Here is a 9,267-nt window from a genome sequence, read left to right as displayed (position 1 = left end):
CCATTTTGAAAACACATTTGAAACTTCTTCTCAAGTTCCACTGGTGAGATTGAGCTGAAACTTGCCTGAAATGATCCTGAGATGGTCCTGAGGAAGTGTTGTTATTTTTCAGGTCGGTCAGGAATCCAAGATGGCCGCCATAGCAACCATCTTGAAAAACACATTTTAAACTTCTTCTCCAGTTCCACTGGTGCCATTGAGCTGGAAATTGGTGCAGATGTTAAGGAAGGAGAGCCAACAAAGTGTTGTTATTTTTCGGCCTCGTAAAAACTTTGACATGGCAGCCGTGGTGGCCATTTTGTAACATGATTGCGCAATCATTGTTTTCCTGAACAACACCTATTTCAAACTTCTTCTCAAATTCCACCAGTGGGATTCAGCTGTAACTTGTTAGAAATGACCCTGAGATGGTCCTGACCAAGTGTTGATATTTTTCGGGTTGGTCTAAATTCCAAGATAGCCACCATGGCAAACACTGCGAGTCTGCCACTATATTCGCTACAGAGAATGAATACTACAATGGTATAAGGGTCTTCAATTTGGAGTCAGATGACCGTTAAGGCCCTTGGGCCTCTTGTTTTATTTTGAAACTTAAAAAAAATGACTGAAATGCAGCCATCATGGATTTTGACAATAAAATTATATTATCGCTGTTTCTTGAGAAGTACTGAATGCATCCTCTTGGTTCCTATTCATGTCTTTATAATTTTGGAACTGATCGCATGCAGCCATCTTGAATTATAACAGGTTGAAGTTCATTACCCCTATATCTTTACAAGTATTAAATGGATCTTCTCAAATTTCATACAAAGGTTTCCCTTTGCTCCTAGGTGTCCCGTTTGATTTAGGGACAGATCAGAAAAGTAAAATGGCTGACAGATGGCCATCATGGATTTTGACAATGAAAGTTTATCACCATTTCTTGAGATGTGCTGAATGGATCTTTCTTAGATTTAGTTTGTAGATTCCCCTTTGTTCTTAGTTGTGCCTTTTTGAATTTGTGACTGCTCATGGAAAAAAAGCTGACAAGGGACATCGTGGATATTGACAATGAATGTTTAATATTGCTATTTCTTGGAAAGTACTTGAAGGATATCTGAAACTTTATGTGCAGAGCCATTTGAGCCATATTTATACCCCCCAGTTTTTAGTCTGATCAAGAAAACAAAATGGCCAACAGTCAGCCTTCTTGGAATTTGACAGTTGAAGATAGATATTGCTATTTTTTGAGAAGTACTTGACTGCTATTTCTCAAAACTTCATTTTTGGTTCCCATTGGTGCTTTATTGTGCATTCAATTTTGAGTCTGATCAAGAAAACAAAATGGACTACAGGTGGCTGTCTTTGATTTTGACTGTAGGTAGATTCCTCTTGTTATCAAATGGTAACGAGGAAGGGAGAGTAGAGAAAAGCTCTTCATTTTATAGGTCCGATAAACATCATTCAATGGTAAGTGCCAAGATCCCTCAATGATCTTTTTCCATATTCAACAGCAGATAGGATTATAAAGTTCATACATATATATCATTTCTTTTTTATGTGCACGTAAAACAGAGTACAAATGTATACAGAAACTGCAGAATTAAACAAAAATCACTGGAAACAATGGCGTGGTTGACAGGCTAGTCTGCTGGGTCTATTATGAGGCGGGGTCTCCTTGTAGTAGCTGGTGACTACCTCACTGAACAATAAATTGGAGGCCTGTTGCATGGCAAAAGGAGCAATTAGGGCAAATTGTCTTGCCCGAGGACACAACCACGACAGCACAAACCAGTATGTTTCTCAGCTTCCCCTGAAACACAAATCGTCACAGGTGGGGAATTGTCACAGGTAGGGAGCATAAAGCTATGTACATAGAACCTTCACCTGGGGTTATGTAAGAGGACTAACAGGCAAGAGAAAAACTTCTGAGTCGTCCAGAATCTGAGCTTTAATAATGTCATGCCAAGTTATCATTTGTTTAATGAAATTTGACAAGATAAACATCTTACATTTATCTATATTATATATATACAGGAGCCCTATCATTGGTTAGATACAATGATCTGACAAAATAGTGAAATGTGCAGATATTTGAGTGCACTGAAATAAGAAGGTTTACAGTAACGGAGAGGCTTACCTAATATGAAAACACCACATTCACACAATTATTGATAAGGCAAACCAAAAGTAGGTCACTCTGACCTACATTGTTACCTTTGACCTACATCAAACAAAAATGTTATCCCGGGCTATATCTCCTACACTTCTTAAAACTAGCACTTCATTAACTTTGGTCATAGGTTCACCTAAATTAAACAGTGTGTTGCATGCCAAATGTAGGTCACTCTTACCTTCACTGTGACCTTTGACCTATATCAAAGAAAATGTTTGTCCAGGTTCTAGGGCATGGGTTTACCTAAGTGAGGCAGTGTGTGTGTGTACCAAAAGACGGTCACTCTTACCCACATTGTGACCTTGAACTACTACAAAGAAAGGCTTAAGAGCTACTGTGATGGAATGCACGCACAAACATACAAAAAAACATTTATTTCTTCATGTATGTTTGTAATAATTTAGATATTAATTTTCCATTAAGTATCATCCTGATGCAAATGTATGTAGATTACAGGTGTAATATTTTTTTCTTTTAAATAAAATTTACTTGGTTTGGGTATCAAATATAACTTAGGAAGCAGTAACAACATTATATGTTTAAATTGGTAAATACCAAATTTAAATAAATAATTAGTTCAAATACCTGGGTAAGCATGGTTTGTTTTTTACCCAAGATTGAAGAATGGACAATATTGATTTAAATGAGGCAAGCCAAGCCCCGTCCGTAAACTTTTAATTCAAACGACTTCTTCTTGATAACCAGAAGGGTGAGGGTACTGATATTTTTAATGTAGCTTCCTTGGATAAAGCTCTAACAAGTTTGTTCAAATGGATGAGATTGACCTACTTTCATGGTCACAGGGGTCAAATAGGCAAAAATCTTCAAACAACTTCTCAATAACCAAGAGTGCCAGGAAGTTGATATTAGGCCTGTAGCATGCTGGGGTGAAGGGCAACTACTTGTAAGTTTGTTCAAATGGATGACCTTCATCTACATTCAAGGTCACAGGGGTTGAATAGGCTGAAATGTGTAAACGACTTCTCATTAACCAAGAGTGCCAAGGAGTTGATATTGTGTCATTAGCATGCCGGATGAAGGGCTACCAAGTTGATTTAAATGGATGACCTTGACCGTTTACCTTATTTCAAGGTCATGGGGGTCAGATACGCTAAAATCTTCAAACGACTTCTCAATATCAATAGGCCCAGGGACTTGATATTAGGCCTGTAGCATGCTTGGCTGAAGGGATATCAAGTTTGTTCAAATGAATGACCTTGACCTACTTCAAGGTCACTGGGGTCAAATAGGCTATAATCTCCTAACGACTTCTCAATAAGCAAAAGGCCCAGGGACTTCATATTAGGCCTGTAGCATGCTTGGGTGAAGAGCTACCAAGTTTGTTCAAATGAATGACCTTGACATACATTAAAGATCACAGGGGTCAAATAGGCTTTAATCTTTAAACAATGATTTTTTTTATATCAAGAGAATCTGTTATGTGATATTAGGAAAATAGTATGCTGGAATGATGGACTAGAATTTTACAGAAATGAATAAACCTAGCCTACTATGATATTTGAATAAAGTGGTAATCAGCAAAGTATTTACAGAAATGACCTAGATATACTTCAAAGTTGCTGTAGAGCCATATGAGCAATTCAGGCCCATTGGACCTCTTGTTGCATCTTTCTGATCTCGAACCAAGAAATGCTCCATTAATTACTTAAGCTCAAGATAGTCAGATGACCGTTAAGGCCCGTTGGGCCTCTTGTTCGTTTTAGTGATACTAAAATTCATGCCACCAAATGGAATCAAATAATGAATAGGTGTCATCAGATCCGATTCCATGGTAAAATAGGTGTCATCGAATCTAATTACATGGTTAAGTAGGTGTCATCGGATCTAATTACATGGTAAAATAGGTGTCATCAGATCTAATTACATGGTAAAATAGGTGTCATCAGATCTAATTACATGGTAAAATATGTGTCATAAGATGTAATTACATGGTAAAATAGGTGTCATCGGATCTAATTACATGGTAAAATAGGTGTCATCAGATCTAATTCCATGGTAAAATATGTGTCATCAGGTCCGATTCCATGGTAAAATAGGTGTCATCAGATCCGATTCCATGGTAAAATAGGTGTCATCAGATCTAATTACATGATAAAATAGGTGTCATCAGATCTAATTACATGGTAAAATAGGTGTCATCAGATCCGATTCCATGGTAAAATAGGTGTCATCAGATCTAATTACACGGTAAAATAGGTGTCATCAGATCTAATTACACGGTAAAATAGGTGTCATCAGATCTAATTACATGGTAAAATAGGTGTCATCAGATCTAATTACATGGTAAAATAGGTGTCATCAGATCTAATTACACGGTAAAATAGGTGTCATCCGATCTAATTACATGGTAAAATAGGTGTCATCAGATCTAATTACACGGTAAAATAGGTGTCATCAGATCTAATTACATGATAAAATAGGTGTCATCAGATCTAATTACATGGTAAAATAGGTGTCATCAGATCCGATTCCATGGTAAAATAGGTGTCATCAGATCTAATTACACGGTATAATAGGTGTCATCAGATCCGATTCCATGGTAAAATATGTGTCATCAGATCTAATTCCATGGTAAAATAGGTGTCATCAGATCCGATTCCATGGTAAAATAGGTGTCATCAGATCTAATTGCATGGTAAAATAGGTGTCATCAGATCTAATTACATGGTTAAATAGGTGTCATCAGATCTAATTACATGGTAAAATATGTGTCATCAGATCTAATTCCATGGTAAAATAGGTGTCATCAGATCCGATTCCATGGTAAAATAGGTGTCATCAGATCTAATTACATGGTAAAATAGGTGTCATCAGATCTAATTACATGATAAAATAGGTGTCATCAGATCTAATTACATGGTTAAATAGGTGTCATCAGATCTAATTTCATGGTAAAATATGTGTCATCAGATCTAATTCCATGGTAAAATAGGTGTCATCAGATCCGATTCCATGGTAAAATAGGTGTCATCAGATCCGATTCCATGGTAAAATAGGTGTCATCAGATCCGATTCCATGGTAAAATAGGTGTCATCAGATCCGATTCCATGGTCTTGTAAGATAGATGGAGTTATTAAAGATTTAAGCCACAACACTGTGGATAAGATAAATATTTCAAGAGATATCTTAAAAGTTGTAATAAGGATGTTTATTTTTAATAGTGAATTTGGTATGTTAATATTTAGTAATATACAATATTTAGTGAATTAGATCATTGTCAGCGAAGCCTGGGGGGGGGGGGGGGGGGGGGGGGGGTCCCTTTAGCTTCAAAGGTGAAGGTGATTTCCGGATGAAAAATACATTTTAAACTTCTTCTCCTGTTCCACTGGTGCCATTGAGCTGAAAATATTTGATTTTTTTTCCTTCTGTGTCTTTGTATTTCAACTCCGGGTATTGACTTTTACACTGAACTCTGCTTTTACATATGAAAATTCTGTAAAAATATGTATTTTTGAGGGATAATTTTCACGAAAAGACCACTCATTAATAATTTTTTTATCGTATTTCGACATGTATATCGACAGACGAATCTGAATGATGCTCTTGATAAAATGGTGTATTATCATCATGTTGTGGAAGTTTCATGATCACATTTTTCTTACTTTAAGTTTCGCGATTTTCTTAATGAAATTTCAGGATTAACTGTTTAGAGGGCTTAGAGGACATTGTTGAGAGGGCATTAAAGAAAATAAAGCGGAGATATCGGAGCAGCCCAAGACCAATTGGTTTTAAAATGGAGTTAATAAAACGATAATATCTGTTGTGATTGTCTTTAAAAGTGTTTACGTCCACACAAACTTCCAAAAATGCAGAGTTTTAGATATACATGGAACACATAAGATCGTTTTCTCTCTCACTTTGTTGTCGTGCATTCTTTGTTTTAGATTTGCAAATGCCAAGGCAGCAGGATATTGTTTCGATCGTAAGTTTTCTAGGTGTCTTACTAAGGGTATACAGTGTACATGTAGACATTCTATACAGAGAGAAAGAGTCAATGGAAACGACTGAAAACTGTAAGGGAGACTGAGAAAAGAAAGATGTTTGACAGAAGAAATGAGTGTAATATAACCCCCATATGAAAAACAGAAACAATTCTTTATGTTATTGTTATTTTAAATAAACATCACCTTTTAGATGTCAATGCTAGGAGATCTTCTTCTCTACACTACCTGTTGAAATCGACAAACTTTAGCCATTGCCTTGAAAATAAGACCTATTCCATACTCCCTCTATTGTTATATATACATGTACATATTATGGTAAAACTGCATAAGTCTGATTTGCTGATGGAAATCTTTGTTTTGATTCTTGCGAAAAATGGTCACTTGGCAATTTTTTTTTTTGGGGGGGGGTGTGGGGGCGTCGCCTGGATCCGCCAATGAATGCTCAACAATCACTACCCGATAGAGCAATATGTAACCCACGGCCACCTATAACCAACCTGAGGTCATTTATTATCGATTCTATTATGAGCCGGGAGGCATTACATGACCTTATTAAAATACATGTAATGCAATACAGATATAATATCGTTTAATAGCGTCTACAGATAAGCCCCAGTATTATTAGACACGTTGCCACTTACTGATGTGGTGTTAAAAATCAGTAACTGGTCTCACCGAACGAGGTAAATCCTCCTACAATCAACTGTGTTTGACAACAACGGTATTTACGTATATATATGGTTTGACATGTCCAAACGCGATCTCCGGTATTGGACACAGTAAAATCAATCAAACATGTACATATTGATCCGATACTGGACTTGCCTTGCTCGATTGTTTTTGTAGGTTAATATGTCGTCTTAATTTCTATGTTTATTTCATTTTAATAAAATGTGCCAAAATGGATTTTATATTATATAAATAAAACACGTGCTAAATCTGTTAGATTAAAGCTCATAGGGATATGAGTATACTCGTGTATACGGGTTTACTATTAGCGAGTTTATCCAAGTGCGAAATGACGAGGTCACGTGACTCAGTGTCTGCCCCGTGTATTTGCATAAAACGAGGAGACGACAGGTCGGAGTTATCCGACTCGGCCCGACAAAAGGTAAATATTACGTTTTCTACACACCAAACAGACTCGTAAAATTAACACAAAATGCACGAATACATTATTGAATACCTTGACTACAACCGAGAACCCGATTCGTTCTCTGTATTGGAAATTACCGAACGTTTTACAATATGGTTGACCTCGAAACATACTAAGATCTTCGTGCATGGCGAACACTTGTACGCTATATATTAGCCAGTTATGTTTTTTTATGTCGGCGATTCAGTCAGTTTTCAGCCAGTTTTAAGCACAAGTACAACTTTATGGACTTGTATTGGAACATTTATTTCCAATTATGTACCGATCAGACACACTGCATACCCAAATTATCTAGTTATCGTGAAAAACCTATCGCGAAACGCCGCCCTGATATGTTAGATTCGCATATTTTATGTTGTCGGGAGCTAAAAATAGCCACGTCGAACCACAAACAATGCCATGCTTTCTTGTGATCTAAGTGTGTATCAAATTCCTTGGCCTTGTTAATATCTATCGTCATACTTTTTAAAGATATATATTTTCGTATTGCCTTCAGATATTATATTATTTTTTCCCGCGTTTTCCGGGGTCAACCGATATGTTTACAATGTCGACCGGCTGGAATACACAACTGTGTACGTGAGAATCCACATGCCCGCAAAGTAACCCGGGAGACATTCACCGAAGTACTCTCTTGCTTGTTATAAATTCTACCACACTTGAACAACAAATTTGTAATGTACTGATATATATAACTATTTGTTTTGAACTGATTGACTGAAAAATTTAATAATTATAAACATTGTCTTACATTGTAAAATAATTATGTAATTGTTTTGCATTTAACTATATTGAAGTTATCCTTAAGGTGTTTAAGATTAAACATTAACTTAAACATTGTTATTAAATGTATTTGTTTTACATTGAACATTGTTTTTAATTGTGTAAATATATAAAAAAAAATTTTTTTTAAATTGTTACACAAAACAAGGTGTTTTTTTGTTAAAAGATATTTAATTTTTTAAATTGAATTTACTGTTTGAATATTATATACATATTACTAATTGATATTTTAAATATTACATTGAAAATGTTGCAAATAAATTGTGTAAAATTACTAAATGATTTTGTGAAAGAGCAACATTAATATTTTAATATTTTGTCAGTGAAATACAAAAAAAATCATTATATAAAAGTGCAAAAAGACCAGTAAATACTGCACTTTTAATAGATGTGACATACAGCGTGTTTTAAATTCAATTAAAGGGCTGTAGTTATTAATATTTTAATTGCTAAAATCTTGATTGTGAAACGTAACAACTGCTATGTTTATGAAGCAGCGTTATAACTCATATAAAGTGATGATCTTTTTTGCGACATAATACATGATGTATTGGTAGTATAAAAACTATTAATATGAAAATACGACATGGTATCAAATTGATTTTCTGGAAGTAAACAAAGAAATGCTTGATGTTATTGTCCTATGATTGAAAGCGTGTTTGTAACATTGGTGTTCGATCTCAATCAACAACAGGGGAAAAACCCAGTGGATCTATAAATAGACCTGCTGTGTCGACACACATGCAAAGGAATATACTTCGCACTTGTTCTGTCACTGAACAACAGTGCTTAATCACCTTGGAATTGTTGACAGTGTAGCAATGTGTATACCTATGCTACTACTTATAATGTACATGTACCATACTCTGCTTTAAATGATTATGCTTGTGAGCTCTTGTGCAATACATGTATTATGATGGTAAACGCTACATGTACAGCTAAAACAATTATTTTAAAAATCTCAATTATTTCAGCTGAATGGTTCTATTGTTTTTAAATTAGATAAAATAATTGATAAAATTGCTTCCTTAACTTTCTTGCTCACTTCCTTGTATGTGTACTATGGTAGATTAGTGTTTTTGTACGATCGCACCTAGCTGATTATCTACTCAATAATTCTATTTTTTTTCTTATGTTGATAATAAATTATATTGCTATACATGTAGATTCACCATTTCGTTAGATAAAATACTTAAAGGAATACCCA

General features: G+C 35.3%; 1 protein-coding gene across 1 annotated transcript in view; it reads left to right on the top strand.

The window, feature by feature from the left end:
• Nucleotides 1-7,170: 7,170 nt before the first annotated feature.
• Nucleotides 7,171-9,267, top strand: part of LOC117333895 (methylcytosine dioxygenase tet3-A-like) — a 38,371-nt gene continuing 36,274 nt past the window's right edge. Inside the window, exon 1 of the mRNA XM_033893316.1 lies at nt 7,171-7,232. The gene's annotated coding sequence lies outside the window, so the exon portion shown is untranslated. The remainder of the gene's footprint in view (nt 7,233-9,267) is intronic.

The sequence above is a fragment of the Pecten maximus genome, chromosome 1, assembly GCF_902652985.1.
Source record: "Pecten maximus chromosome 1, xPecMax1.1, whole genome shotgun sequence".
NCBI classification, from domain to species: domain Eukaryota; kingdom Metazoa; phylum Mollusca; class Bivalvia; order Pectinida; family Pectinidae; genus Pecten; species Pecten maximus.
Note: the sequence above shows the minus strand (reverse complement) of the source record. Positions and strands in the feature narration are given on the sequence as shown.